At 37.1% G+C, this 16525-nt stretch overlaps 1 protein-coding gene and 1 pseudogene across 1 annotated transcript in view; both read right to left on the bottom strand.

The window, feature by feature from the left end:
* The window catches only part of GRID2 (glutamate ionotropic receptor delta type subunit 2), a 1698202-nt gene that overhangs the window by 1550719 nt on the left and 130958 nt on the right, over positions 1–16525 (bottom strand). The gene's annotated exons all lie outside the window — the stretch shown is intronic.
* Positions 13739–14395, bottom strand: LOC114024357 (annotated as a pseudogene).

Here is a 16525-nt window from a genome sequence, read left to right on the forward strand (position 1 = left end):
CCCAAGGCCAGATAGGTACGCGAGTGAATTCTACCAAATATTCAAAGAACAATTAATTCTAATGCTATATAAACTTGTTGAAAAATGGGCAAAGAAGGAGTCCTACCAAACTTCTTTTATGATGCAAATATGGTGCTGATAACTAAATCAACACAGACCTATTTCCTAATTGAATATCAATGCAAAAATGTTGAACAAAATACTAGCAAAGTGACTATAGCAATATATCATAAGGATTATACATTATGACCAGGTGGGATTTATACCAGGAATGTAGGGTTGGTTCAATATTAGAAAAACTACCAACATAATTGACTACATCAATAACAAAACTTTAAAAAAATTATATGATTATCTCAATAGAGGCAGAAAAAGCTTTTGACAAAACACAGCACCCATTCCTATTAAAAAACATAGAAATAATGAGAGAATTCCTTGAGATGATAAGCAGTATCTATCTAAAACCATCAGCAAGCATTATCTGTAATGGGGATAAGCTCAAAAACCCTCCCAATAAGATCAGAAGTGAAGAAAGGATGTTCATTAACACCACTATTATTCAACATAGTACTAGAAATTTTAGCTATAACAATAAAAGAAGAAAAAGAAAGTGAAGGAATTAGAATAGTCAATGAAGGAATAAAACTATCACTCTTTGCAGATGATATGGTAGAATACTTAGAGAAACCTAGAGAATCAACTAAAAAACTACCTGAAATAATTAACAACTTTAGCAAAGTTGCAGGATATATGATAAACCCACAAATCATCAATGAATCCCAGCAGCAAGAGACAGAAAGAGAAATTCCATTTAAAATAACTGTAAACAATATAAAATATACTTGGGACTATACATGCCGAGACAAACCCAGGAACTATATGAACAAAATTACAAAAAACTTTTCAAACAAAGTGAGATTTAAACATTTGGAAAAATATCAATTACTCATGGGTAGGCTGAATCAATATAATAAAAATGGGAATTCTGCCTAAACGAATTTACTTATTCTGTGCCATAACAATCAAGCTACCAAAAAATTATTTGATAGAGCTAGAAAAAAATGACAAAACTCATCTGGAAGAACAAAAGGTCAAGAATATCAAAGGAATTAATGAAAAAAAAATACAAAGGAAGATGGCCTAGCCATACTAGTTCTCAAATTACATTATAAAGCAATAATCATCAAACTATCTGGTACTAGCTAAGAAATAGAATGGTGGATCAGTGGATTAGGTAGACAAGAAAAAGTAGTCAGTGACCATAGTAACCTAGCATTTGGTAAACCCAAAGACCCCAGCTTTTGGGATAAGAACTCACTATTTGGCAAAAACTGCTAGGAAAACCAGGAAAAAAAAAAAAAACAGGACACAAACTAAGTACAGACCAACATCTCACATCATCTCACACCACAACTCTCACTAGGTATACAAAGATAAGGTCAAAATGGGTGCATGATTCAGACATAATGGGTGACACCTTAAGCAAATTAGAAGAGCAAGGAACAGTCTACTTGTCATATCTATGGGGAGGGGAAGAATTCACGACCAAACAAGAGATAGAGAACATTATGAAATGTAAAATAGATAATTTTGATTATACTAAATCAAAAAAGCTTTTATACAACCAATACTAATGCAACCAAGATTAGAAGGAAAGCAGAAACCTAGGAAACAATCTTTACAGCAAGTGTCTCTGATAAAGTCCTCATTTCTCAAATATCTAGAGAACTGAGTCAAATTCCTAAGAATACAAGCCATTCCCAAATTGAGAAATGATTAAAGGATATGAACAGGCAGTTTTAGATGAAGAAACCCAAGTTATCTATAGTAGGCATATGAAAAAGTAGGAGACATGGTTAGGCAGTTTTCCTGAAAGAAAGGGAAAAAAAGAGAATGGCCTATAAGCACAATACCAGGCAGAAAAGTGTGATAACAAAAAAAAAAAGCTTATGTGACCTGAGATGCATTATAAAGAGTATAATATACAGAAAGAGGGAAATGACAGTCCTATTGTACACTACTTTAGTCAGGCATCCTCAGGAGAGAAGGACTGTGTATTGTTCCACGCACCATAATTTAAGAGGGACATTGACAAGGTGAATCCAGACTGGAGCAATATCGATGTCTATGTCATATGAGAATACATTGAAAGAACTGGGGATGTTTAGCCTGGAGAAGAAAAGATTTGAGGTATCATGATAGCTCTCTTCAAGTATTGAAGACCTGTCATGTGGAGGAAAGAATAGATTTGTTCTGTTTGCCTCAGAGGGTAGAACTAGGAGGAATGGGAAATGAAAAGTGGTAAATTTAGGTTTTATATGAGGAAAACTCCCTGACGATTACAACTCCCCAAAATGTAATGTTCTGCCCCAATAAGTTTTCCTAATATGAATTCCTAAGTAGAGACTGAAAAATAAAATTCATATAGCACTTTAATATTTACAAAAGTGCTTCATTTTGAAAGTTCTGTAACAGTGTAATCATTCCCATTTTACAGAAGAGAATACTTACTGGGCCCACACAACACCAACAACAAACTAATATTTGTTTTGTCATATGTAAAGCTCTAATAACATGCTAGAATTATAGAATTTCTCTTCATCCCTCCATCTAGCTAGAATGAAGGTGCAGTAGACCTACCATTAAGATGAAGGCTGAGCAGTATTCTCTAAGTGTCGTGGGGAAGCAACAAAGTTTGATGGAGAGAAATTGGGATAGTACCATAATAGCACAGAAACAGGAGCGTGAAGAATATTAACTTCCCTAGCCCAAGGGCAGTACAAAAACAGGGCAAAGCTAGAGAATGAGAAGCACAGAATCACAAAATTGTAGAACTACAAGAGTGTCCTTGTTTGGACTTTACTGCCTGTGCCTTATGTAACTGCTATGTCTCACCTTAAAATTCAACGTGCTACTAACGTAACTATCCCTAGTAAGAAAGAAATTAAATATAACAAATCAAACACATTGACCATCACCTAATCTGCACCTATAGTCTATCAATTAAATTATAAGAGATAAAAAAACATGATTGTTCTTCAATCTACTGAAGATACATCAGGGTTGTGAAGTTTTTCTTTTTTTTCCCTTAAGTTAATTAAAAGACATAAAGACCTTTCCTCCAGATGACAATCGCAAGTGTCCATGAAACATCCAAATGGCACAGTAGATTGAGTATGTGGAGTAAATAAGGCCTGAGTTCAAAACTGACCTCAGGAATTTACTAGCTCTGTAAGCCTGGGAAAATCATTTAATTGCTATCTATGTCAGTTTCTTCAACTGAAAAATGGGGATAATATCAACACATATCCCAGGATTGTTGTGAAGCTTAAATGAGATATTTGTAAAGCACTTAGCAAATTGTCTGGCACATATTAGGTGCTTAATAAATGCTTTTATTCTTCCTTCCTTCTTTTCTTCCACTGCTAAGGCTGGTGAATGTGTGCCAAGACCAAATTGTCTAAAAGAGCTATTATAAGGTCAGAAAAGACTGTCCATAAAGTTCAGACATTTTACCTTAAGAAATTGGTGCTCATAAACCTTAAGGTTCAGAATATGAAGCAAGACTTTACTGATAGAGACGCAAGATACAGAGCTCACTCTCGAATTGCACTTCTGCTGAAAATTTGTCTTGCAGTCCTCACATGAATATTGGTGCTCCAATTTACTTGTAGATAATTAGAATAGAAGAAAATTCAATCAGCCTGGGAAGTACCTGGGGGGACATTGGCAGATTTCAAAATGTCTGCACTAACTTTTCACCTGAAATTGGGCTGACTGCACTGCATTGTCCATTGTCATTGGCATAGATGTGAGCTGTGATTTAGGACAAATGGACCAAACCTAGCACAAATGGATCAAAAAAAGTGACCAATTCATCAATTTTTAAAGCCCAGTGGTAGGATTGACATAGCCATAGATGTTTTGTCATTGTGTGTACGTACACACACACACACACACACACAAAATCAACAAAAAAGAACCTTTTTTTCCCAATGGTTTGCTTCTGATAATAGAGTTTGCCATGAATAACAGAGAATACCAGAATCTGGCAGGAACTTGGCATTACCCTGAAGTGTTTCAAAAATTTACCTAAGAACATAAATGTGTACTGTAAATTAAGGTCTCAAACGTGTAAGGTACCTATAAAGTACCAAGAATTAGTATTCGAGTGCCATGGAATCACCTGACATAAATAAACTGACCCTATTTAACTGAATCTACCTAAAAGTGGTGTTCACAGGCTCATAGTTTTAGAGTTGGAGGAAACCCTAAAAAGAATTTAATCAAAGCCCTTCATTTTACAGAGGAAGGGACTGAGACACAGAGAAGTAAAATGATATGGCCAAGGTCACATAAAGATAGTAAATGGAAGATCTGCGATTTGAACCCATGTCCTCTGACTACAAACCCAGTGCATTTTGCATGCCTCAAATCCCTTAGAGTTCTCACTCTTCATGGAAAGAACCATAGGAAAAAATTTCCCAAAATTTTGAGATCTCTTAACTGCTTTTTGTCTTCAGCTGTTCACTAAAAAAAAATTATAACCAAAAATCGTTTTTGTAGGATGTTTTCCCTTAAGAGTTATCATGGGGGACCCTCATTAATTATGTGAGGGAAATTACAGCATCTGAAATGGGTAAAGACAGAAGTGAAAACAATGCTTAAAAAAGGATGCTTACTGATGTTACACTATCTAATCCAGCCTTGAGGGACTTTGGAGCATGCCGCTGGTGTGGCATGGAGCCAGCTACATTACCTACCATGTGGAAGATGAACGATCCTTTCATCAGCTGTCTGTGCCTTTAAAAATGGAAAGATTGAGCAATTCATTTTTTTTCCTACCACATTTTCTTCTGTACTGTCTCCCAGTGACTACTTATCAGCTGTGCCCAACATGGATGCCATAAATTAAACCAGTTAGAGGAAAAAGATTTGCATTCCCCTGCTTATGTGTCTTTTGCTCCATCTCTGATAAATAGGCGTGGAGATAGTTTTTCCCCCTGTTGTTTGTGATTTTTGTCCTCAGTTTAGTTACCCAAGGTTATCCCTAGAAGATCAAGATGTTGAGCCATGCAAATCTGAGAGACAGGACTGGAGACAGGATGATGCACCCAGCCAGGGAAGCATGGGAAGCCTGAGAAGTCAGGGTACCTAGGACTCAAACTGAGGGTAGTTTTGGACTTGAGACTGGGACTGTGCTCTATGGGGACAGAGCTAAGCTATGAGCCTATTCCCCCTTTACTGACCCAGAGACTGAAGTTGTGTAGGAAAGGAAAATTAGACTACCCATGTGTTGAGGTGAATAAGTTTCTATACGTGATTATAACTTTTAAAGGAAATGATCCTTTTTAAAAGCTCCATTATATTACATTTAGTGCGTAGGTTGCAGGAAAAGGTTAAGGAGATGATACTAGATAAGAGTGTATGAAAATTAACTGCAATTTTAATTAGATCAGTATGTCCACAATGAGGCAGGGAAGTCCAAAATTGTTGTCTGCCTTAATGCTGCATTTAGAGAGTTGGAAAGTGCCTCAAATCATAGTAAGATTTTTTTCTGTATTCTGCCCAGGTTAGATCAAATGTGGAGTACTGTTTTTTGTTCTGGGCACCATGTTTTTCAGAGGACATTTATGTGGGGATGATATGAGGTAGAAGAAGACTGGAAATTTGAGGGGAGGGTGAGAGTTACGAAGGGCTTTTATAAACAAACAAGATATTTTGTATTTGATCATGGAAGTAAACAGCCACTAGAGTTTATTGAGTACGGGGGTGACATGGTTGACCCGTGATTAAAGGAAATTACTTTGACTGCTGAATGAAAGATACACTGGAATAGGGGAAAGACTTGTGGCCTGCATCTAGACCCACCAGCAGGCTATTGCAATAGGCCAAATTTGAGGAGATGAGGGCCTACACCAGGATAGTGGCAGTATTAGAAGAGAGATCTATTGAGAGAAATTGCAAAGGTGAAATCAATAGGCCTTGGCAAGAGTTCAGATATGGGGAGCTAAGAGATAGTGAGAAGCTGAGGATGACACTAAGGATGTGAGTCTGAGGACACTGTAGTTCACGCAATACAAAAATAAAGTGAAGATATTGGCAATATTTAGTTTAAATTAGAAAAAGTATGAATGCATGTGTGCACATGTGTGTGTGTGGGGGTGCACATATGTGTGTATACATGTGCATATGGATGTGTTTTAGGACAAAGACAACTGATAGTTATTTTCAAATTTGGAAGTTCATAGGAACTCCTCCTACATGAAGCCCTCTACTCTTATGAAGTTCATTCAATCCACATTTATCACTCAATAAAGATTATGATAACTGTTATTTATCAACCTCCAGGACATTCTCTTTCCTTAATGAGTTCAGTTGCTTGGCTCAGTCTTTATCCTCCCAAACTGCTACTTTCATATTAGGGGACCTCAGCATACATCCATATGATTTTAAGTTATAGATAGCTTCTAAATGAAGACTTGCTGTTGCTATTTTTAGATTTTGGACTTCAACAAGATAATTCCAATATTCAATTAAACAGCTGACCTAGTTTAACTATAAAAGCAAGGAGAAGCAGTAGGCATAATAGAGAGCCAGCCTTGAAATCAGGAAGAATTGGGTTTAAGCTCTTCCCGTGACACATACTGGATGTGTGGCCTAGGGCAAGTCCTTAGCTTCTCAGTGCAGGAGTAATCTCTTGAAAACCATGTTGTAGAACAGATATGTATCTAGCTGAATAGAGGAGTTTCTTTATTGGAAATTCCTATACCAATGAAATTTCAGATCTTGTCTTATATTTCAAATCTGTAGTGGTGACATTTACTTTAAAAATACCAGACACTGAATTGCTTTATTCCACATACTAGTGAAACATTATCTTTAAAGCTTCAAAGGTTATTGCAATATGTGAGATGTCCATCAGTTTTCAGTGATTTAGATCTTTAATCAATATTCAGACATCCAAAATCCAACCACTGAATAAAAAAGGGCATGTATTTTGTCCTGCTTTGTCATTAGCAAAAATAATGTGACAAATGGGGAAAGAAAGAAAGAAATCTGTATGTAGTTGTATGAGCCTGTAGGGTGATGAGAAAAGCACCTGCCAGAGAAGTAATGGAGCATCCTGGAATGCTAGCTTTCCTGAGCCAGCCTTTCCATTATGGTCTCTCCTAGCCCCTTCTACGACTTCCTACAAAATCTAGCTTCCCTAGTAACCTAAACTGAGGCTGTTTCCAGGTGGTTACTTCACCTCTCTCCTTTCCAGGTAACTAAATATGTTCTGCTGCCTGATGCCCATGGAATTCTCCACCCTAAGGTAGAAGCCCTTAGGATTATTATAACTTACACGAGCTTATTCCTCAATGATCCTATTGCCCTTCTCATGACAAAAGTTCTGAATTCCCTCAATTTCTGTCCGCCTGATCTCTCCCTTATTCCCATCACAATCAATTCAACTACCCTAGCCTCACCACTTGGGGCTGACTGTCTAGAATTCTTTAAGTATACCATTATATCTTCTGCAAAGAGTTACCACTCTTTGTTGTGGTATATGAATGTAATGGAATTCTATTGTGCTATAAGAAATGAGCAGGCAGACTTCAGAAAAACCTGGAAAGACTTACACAAACTGATGCTGAGTGAAATTAGCAGAAGCAGAACACTGTACACAATAACAGCCATGTTGTGCGATGAATAACTTTAATAGACTTAAATCTTCTCAGCAATGCAAGGATCTAAGACATCTCCAAAAGTCTCATGATGGAAAATGCTATCCACATCCAGAGAAAGAACTACAGAGTTTGAATGCAGATTGAAGCATGCTATTTGCTATTTTTTCTTCGGTTTTGTTTTGTTTCTTCTTTCTTGTGGTTCCTCCTATTGGTTCTAATTCTTCTTTACAACATGTAAACATTTACAAACGTAAAAATATGTTTAATAGGAATGTATATGTAGAACCTATATCAGATGGTACACCATTTTGGGGATGAAGATGGGGAGGGAGGGAGAGAAAATTTAAAACTCAAAAGCATATGGAAGTGAATGCTGAAAACTAAAAATAAATTAATTTTTAAAAAGGGTGATACCATAAGCTAATTAGGAGAGCAAGGAATAGTTTACCTATCAGATCTATGAAGAAGGGAAGAATTTGTGACCAAACAAGAGATAGAGAACATTATGAAATGCAAAATGGATAATTTTCATTACATTATTTTTTTTATAAAAATTGCACAAACATAATGTGAAAACATGTTTAATAGGAATGTATATGTATAGCCTATATCAAATTGTGTGCCATCTTGGTGAGGGAGGCAGGAAAGGAGGGGAGAAAATTTAAAACTCAAAAGCTTATCGAAGTGATTGTTGATAAATCAAAATAAATAAAAACATTAATTTAAAAATTAATTTAAACAAAACTTTTGAGGAGGGACAGGGTAAAATGAAAGAGAATAGAATAAACAGGGTGAGGCGAATAGGATGGGGTGAATTACAGTTAGCAATAGCAACTGTGAAAAAAAATTTGAAGTAATTTTTTCCAACAAAGGCCTCATTTCTAAAACATAAAAAATTGAAAAAAAAAATAAAAATTACACAAACAAAACCAATGCAACCAAGATGATGAAGAAAACAGAAAGCTGGAAAACTATTTTTTTATAGTCAGCATTTATGATAATGGCCTAATTTCTTAAATATACAGAGAACTGAGTCAAATTTAAAAGAATACAAGTCATTCCCAATCGATAAATGGTCAAAGGATATGAACAGGCGGTTTTTAAATGAAGAAGTGAAAGCTATCCGTAGGACTATGAAAAAATGCTCTAAATCACTATTGATTAAAAAAATGCAAATATAAACAACTCTGAGATATCAGCTCACACCTATCAGATGGAGTAATATGACAAAAAAGGAATATGATAAATGTTAGAGAAGATGTGGGAAAATTGGGATATGAATACATCATTGGCGGAGATGTGAAATGATCCAACCATTTTGGAGAACAATTTGGAACTATCCCCAAAGAGCAAACTGTGCATACTCATATGCACAAACTGTGCATAGATAGTGGTATCTACCAATACCACTACTAGGTCTGTATCCCAAAGAGATCATAAAAAAGGGAAAAGGATCTACATATGCAAAAATATTTATAGCGGATCTTTCTGTGGTGGCCAAAAAATTGGAAATTGAAGGGATGCCAAATGGAAAAGCTACTGAACAAGTTATGGCATATGAATGTAATGGAATACTGTTGTGCTATAAGAAATGATGACAGGTAGATTTCAGAAAAACCTGTAAAGACTTACATAAACTGATGCTGGGTGAATTGAGCAGAATCAGGAGAACATTGTACACAGTAACAGCAACATTGTGTGAGAAAAGATTAAGATTAACTTAGCTCTTCTCAGCATACAGTGATCTAAGACAATTCCAAAAGACTCATGATGCAAAATGCTATCCACATCCAGAGAAAGGATTATGGAATCTGAATGCAGATTGAAACATAGTATTTTCACTTTTTCTTTTTTGTTGTTGTTTTTTGTGGCTTTTCCCTTTCATTCTGTTTTTTCTTTCACAACACGACTAACGTGGAAATATGGTTACATGATTGCACATGTATAACCTATACAAGATTGCTTGCCATCTTGGGGATGGGTGATAGTAGGGAGGGAGAGAAAAAAATATGGAACTAAAAAATCATATAAAAATCAATGTTGAAAACTATCTTTACATGTAATTGGAAAAAACAAAATATTCTTTACCAAAAAAAAAAAGATATCATCATATTCAACTCACACCCATGCCCCCTGTCTACATATACTCCTGAGTGGCTTAATCGTCAAAGTTCTTAGGAGTTACAAATATCATCTTCTCATATAAGGATGTAAAGTTTAACCTTATTGAATGCCTTATGATATCTCTTTCCTCTTTATCATGTTATGCTTCTCTTGAGTCTTATACTATAAATTCACATTTTCTGTTCTGCTCTGGTCTTTTCATCAGGAATGCTTGAAAGTCCTCCATTTCATTAAATAACCATTTTTTTTAGTTTTGCTTTTAGTTGTAATTCTAGCTCCTTTTTCCTCATGGAGATCATAACCCAAGCCCTCTAATGCAGAAGCTGCTAAAACTTGTATTATTCTTACTGTGGCTGTACCATATTTGAATTATTTTTTTCTGGCTGTTTGAAATATTTTCACCTTGGCCTGGGAGGTCAGGAATTTTATTATAATATTGCTGAGAATTTTCATTTTCAGATCTCTTTCAAGAGATGAGCAGTGGATTCTTTTAATTTCTATTTTACCCTCTGTTCTAAGATATCAGGGCAATTTTCCTTAATAATTTCTTTCTTTTTTTCTTTTTCTTGTGAGGCAATTGGGGTTAAGTGACTTGCCCAGAGTCACACAGCTAACCAGTGCTTTGTGTCTGAGGTGAGATTTGAACTCAGGTCCTTTTGACTCCAGGGCAGTGCTCTATCCACTGAGCCACCTAGCTGCCCTGATAATTTCTTGAAAGATGATGTCTAGGCTCTTTTTCTATCTTGGTTTTCTGGTAGTCTAATAATTCTTAAATTATCTCTCTTGAATCTATTTTCCAGGTCAGTTGCTTTTCCAATGAGATATTTCATATTTTCTTCTACTGTTTTCATTCTTTTGATTTTGTTTTGTTTTTTATTTGTTTTATTGCTTCTTGATGTCTCATGGAGTCATTAGCTCCCACTTGCCCAATTCTAATTTTTAAAGCATTGTTTTTTTTTTCTTTGCACTATTGTACCTCTTTTTCCATTTAGCCAGTTCTATTTTAAGTAGTCTTTTTCTTCAATTCATTTTTGTACATTTTTTCATGTGGCCATTTCTGCTTTTCAATGAATTGTCTTCAGTGATTTTTTTTGTATATTTTTTTTCATCTGATCAATACTGCTTTTTAAGGAGTTGTCCTATAGCTTTTTCTGCCTTTTTTTTTCACCATTTGGCCTATCCTTTTTTTTTTTTAAGATGTTATTTTCTGCAGGATTTTTTGTGCTTCCTGTACCAAGCTGTTGATTCTTTTTTCATCATTTTCTTGCATCACTTTCATTTCTTTTCCTAATTTTTCTTCTACCTCTTTGATTTTTAAAATTCTAATTCTTTTTTGTGCCTGAAACCAATTTACATTTTTCTTTGAGGTGTTGAATGTTGTAGTTTTGGTTGTGTTATCTTCTTCCGAGTTTGTGTTTTGATCTTCCCTTTCACCACAGTAGCTTTCTATGGTCAGGTTCTTTTGCGGTTGTTGTTTGCTCATTTTTTCCAATCTATTTCATGACTTTCAAGTCTATATTAAAGTTGGGCTCTACACCCAGGGTGGAGGGGGCACTGTCCTAAGCTTCAGGGTTTCTTTGTGAAGCTATTTTCAGAACTTATTCTGTGGGATCAATAAAGTTTCCATTCTTCCAAAGTGGTATGATCAAAAGAGAGGTGTGCTCATTGTTCTCTGAGCCTGTGCTCTGGTCTGTGTACAACCACAAGTTCCACCCTGGAATTGTGACCAGCATCTCTGCTCCCCAGTGCTCACAGACTTTGGCATGCTAGAGCTTCTCCTTGCCCTGAGACTATGACTAAGATCTACATACAGGCAATACGACAGAGTCATGTGCCCAGTGCCAACAAAGGGACCACTATAATCTCCTTGTGACCAGTTGTATTATCTTCTTACCCTCTGTGGGTTGAGAGCTCCAGAAACCACTGCTGCTGATTCAGTTGCCCCAAGTCCTGCTGCTCATTTGCCAAGGCATTGCCGGCACTGTGCTGAGTTCCATTCTGACCCTAGTATGACAGATATTTCCTGCCAATCTTCTCAGGTTGTCTTGGGCTGGAAAATTGTTTTACCCTGCTCTTTTGTTGGTTCTATTTCTCCAGACTTTAGTTTGAGGCAATATTTAAAGTTTTTTGGGTGGGAATTGAGGAGATCTCAAGTCATTCCCTGGCTTTTCTCCCTTATTTGGGGTCTGTCTTCCCAATTGCTTTTTAATTCATGTTTAAGCTTCCTTTATCAAATGAAATTTTGTTGCATTATGGTCAGAAAAAGATTCATCATATTACTACTTTGCTGCATTTGTTTGTGGTGGTTTTATAACCTAATACATGGTCAATTTTGTGAAGGTACAATATACAGCTGAGAAATGGGTATATATTCCTTTTTGTTTCCATTCAATGCTCTCCAGGGTTTTATCATATTTAACTTCTCTAAAATTCTATTCATCTTCTTAACTTTTTTCTTGTTTACTTTGAGTTGAGGTTAATGCAGATCTGAGAGACAAAATGAAGTCTCTACTATATGTTTACTGTATATTTCTTGCTGTAACTCAATTTTTCCTTCGAGAATGTGGATCCTGTGTCATTTAATACCTATATATTGAACTCTGATGTTAATTCATGTTTTATGATATATTTTAATAAAATTTGTTGTCCTTCATCATCTATTTTAATTAGGTCAGTCTTTGCTTTTGTTGTGTCTGTGATCAAGATTGCTGATCGCTGCCTTTTTTCTTTTTTACTTCAATTGACACATAATAGATTATGCTGCAGCCTGGCATTGTCATTCTGTGTCTTTCTATTTTAAGTGTATGGATTATCAACAATATATTGTTTTATCCTGGGTTTTAATCCAGTCTCCTATCCTCTTCCATTTTATCTGTGATTTTATCCCATTCACATTAAGTACTATGATAGCTAATTATGTATTTTCCTTCATCCTATTCTCTTATATTTATTCTTCTCTTTTTCACTTGTCTCATCCTCGATTCTTTTTTGCTCCTGATGACTACCTCCTTTAATCCACCCTCCATTCTATTCCCATTGCCTTTCTCCTACCTCCTTCCCTTCTACTTCCCTGATTGGTAACACTAATTTCTGTACCAACTGTGTGTATATATAGTCTTCCCTCCTTGAACCAATTCACATGAGAATGAGGTTCAAGTGTTACCCACTCCCTCTACCATTTTCCTTCTGTTTTATAAACTCTTTCTTGCATGCCCTATTTATGAGAAATAATTTCCCTACTCTTCCTCTCCATTTCTACATCTTCAGGTATATTCTTCATTCTCATCCTTCCATTTTTCTTTTGAGATCATCTCACAAAACAGACTAAGTAGATTCCTTCTAACTGCCATAATGAAGATAAAGTTCTTGTACATTACATATATCATCTTCCCAATTGGGAATATAAATAGTTTAGCCTTATTAAGTTTCTCATGATCTTACATTTATGTTTTTATGCCTCCCTTGAACTTTGTGTTCAATGTCAAATTTTCTATTCTTTATTTTTTTTTACCAGTAAAGCTCTCTTTATTACAGACCTACAAAAAAAATGAGAGAATTTTTACATGCATAAGCATATGTATGTATAACTCTCTTTTCTTTTACAAAATAGGATCAGAGAAGAAAATATGGCAAGTAGGTCAGGCACAGGGTCATAGAGCCTCTGTGATAAAGCAGAGGTACCAGAGGACAAGGATAAAAATTTCACAGTCAAAACAGGGCAACCCCACTATTAAGCAGTCCTACTGAAACAGGTCCCTCTCCAGTCTCCTCTGGAGATGGCCACGATTGGGGCCTAGGTTAGGGTAGGCTTGGTGGTGGGGATGGGAGGAGGGGGGTAGGAATCAAGCATGAGAGAGCGAAAACACTCCAAGCTCCCATCCCCAGTTTTCCCTCCCACAGTCAGCAGCAGCATCACTTCCCTAAGGACCAGTTCTCTGCAATCAGGTAACTGAGAAATGTGCCTTGTTCCCAACTTTGGAGATGAAGAAGCCTTCCCCAGAAAGACACAGGATGGGCCAATGAGGGCTAGGTGGGTGGGGACTGGAAGGGACTAGAGTTCTTCTAGGAGGGCCCCAGGGGAAAACAAAAGCAGGCCCAGCCCGGCAGCCAATTAGTTTCTCTAGGAAAGCCTCCAGTTGGTCTTCAACTTTGGTGCCCACAAACTTGTCCCCCACGTCCCCATTCTTGATGGCCAGCACAGTTGGCACGGCAGAAACCTCACACTCAATGGCAAGGTCTGTGTTGTTGTCAATGTCTACCCTGGCCATCAGCACCTTCCCCTCCTGCTTTGCCACCATTTTCTCTAATCGGGGCCCCAAGATCTTGCAAGGGCCACACCACTGCGCATGGAAATCCACAACCTCCAGTGTCTCACTGTTGACACCTCTGACCTGAAAGTCAAGCCTATCCTGGACGTCAAATATAACCTTTGAGATCTTGGTGGTGGAGAATGGCCGGGTCAAACTAGGTGCAGCGGCGGGTCTACCAGAGCTGCCCTGGGCTAGAAACTCAGGAGGACGAGGCACCCAACAACACTGAGGGAGCTTCCTGGACAAGACAGGGGCCAGGAATCTCCTGAGGACCATGCGCTGAGCCATCTTCCTGAGGCTCAAATGCAGGCTCAAGACCCAGCGACCTGAGGCAGCCAGGCCTTCCTCGTCTGCCTTAGCCTGTCCTCTGCCCCTGCCCCCGCCCCTTGAGGCCCATCTATTCTTTAACTATTCTAAAATTTCTTATTGGGTGTGGGTCCATATGCATTTGTCTTTAAAGTTTTGCTTGTAGATATTTTCAGTTCATTTTCTTCTATGTTTGTGTCTTAAGTTACCCTGTCACCATGGTAGCTCTTCATAGTCAGATCCTTTTTTGTTTGTTTGCTCATTTTCCCTGACTATTTCTTGACTTCACATTTTATGTTTGTGCTGGGCTCTCCTTATTTATGTGGGTAAAGACATCTGGTCTGATATTCTATAATTTATGTCCTTCAGTTGCTTTCACCATTTAGTCTGGAGCTCTCTATGCCTTTAGTGCTTCCAAGGTGGTGTGATCTGGGAGAGTTTTGTTGACTACCTTTCTGGTCTGTGATCTTCAAGTTTATGACCCACTTTGGATCTGTTAGCTTTTGAGTGACTGAGTTTCCATAGACTGCTGCTGAACTCAGTCATTGTTAGTCCATGTGAACTTTCTTTAGGCCAGGGGGAGTGAGCTGCTGGTTCCCTCTTGGTTTTGGTATCTTGTTCTGGTTTATTCCATTACAGGCTTATGTGCAGGGTTAAAGTTTAGCACTGAGTTCCTAGTCTGCTCCTAGTCTCAGAGCTGTAAAGCTATGTTTCTGGAACTTGTTCCTTGCTTCTTACACAGGTAAGGCCCTTGCTCCCTTGCAACTACCACTCTCGTTTTAGAACTTGGACCTGACTATGGCCTTGTCTATTGTGTAAGCTGTCCTGGCCTGGAAATGTGATACATTGTGACTTTATCAAAATTCAGTTTGGCATGTATATTAGATTATCATGGTAGAAATTGTGGAAAAGCTTAACTTTGAAACTCAGTAAAATTTCCTGGATATATTATTAATGAAATGATTAATGAATATCTAGAAAAGAAAAGATTGATCACAAAAAATCATCATGGCTTCATCAAGAACTGGTTATATCAAACAACTGCTCCTCTTTTTTTGATGGGATTAATAAACTGGTATATTGGGCAGCTAGGTTGCACAGTGGATAGAGCACCAGCCCTGAAGTCAGGAGGACCTGAGTTCAAATCCGGTCTCAGACCAAACACTTGACACTTACTAGCTCCGTGACCCTGGGCAAGTCACTTAACCCCAGTTGCCTCAAAATAAAATAATATAAAATAAACTGGTATATCAGGAGAATGCTGTAGCCACAGTTTGCTAAGTTTTAGAAAGCTGTTTGATAAATTATATCATGTTATTCTTGTGGAAAAGATGGAAATACATTTGCTTTACTATAGTATAATTATCCAGATTTAGAACTCTTGGAATGACCAGACTCATGAATAGACAATAATGGTTCAACATTATCTTACTCTAGCTTAACATCTCAAAAGTCTTGTACGTTTTTATCAATATTTCAATAAAGGCATAGATGACAGTGTTATCAGATTTTCAGATGATTTGAAGCTAGAAAGTATAGTTAACACTATGGAAGACAATGTACCAGAACTGGAATATTCTTGATTGACTACAAAACTCAGCAGTAAGACGAAATTCAAAAGATATCAAGAAAATGTATTACACTTAGGTTTAAGGAATTAACTTCTTAAGTACATGATAGTTTTGTAAATTTTCCATAGGTTTAAGTGGACCACAAGTTTGCTATAGGTCAATGGTGGGATATGGCAAATCCCCGATAACCAATGCTATCTTGGGTGGTAATGAGAGGCATAACTTCCAAGAATAAGGAAGTTCTAGGACCGTTGAACTCTCCCCTCACTGGACCTCCTCTGGAGTGTTGTGTTCAGCTCTAAGTGCCCCAGTTTATATAGGATATTGTTAAACTGGAGAATATTCAGAGAAAGGAAACAAGAATGGCAAAGAGCCTCACACTGATGACATTTAAGGCTGGGGATCACATGATAACTGTCTTCAAGTACTTAAAAGAATAAGATGAAAAAGGGATTAAACTGCTAGTGCTTGGAGCCACGGGATAGGACTACATGGAATGGATGGAAATAGATGATATACAATACATGTATGAAAATGTTGG

This window comes from Vombatus ursinus, unplaced genomic scaffold (assembly GCF_900497805.2).
Source record: "Vombatus ursinus unplaced genomic scaffold, bare-nosed wombat genome assembly UNPS02014821.1, whole genome shotgun sequence".
In the NCBI taxonomy this organism is placed as follows: domain Eukaryota; kingdom Metazoa; phylum Chordata; class Mammalia; order Diprotodontia; family Vombatidae; genus Vombatus; species Vombatus ursinus.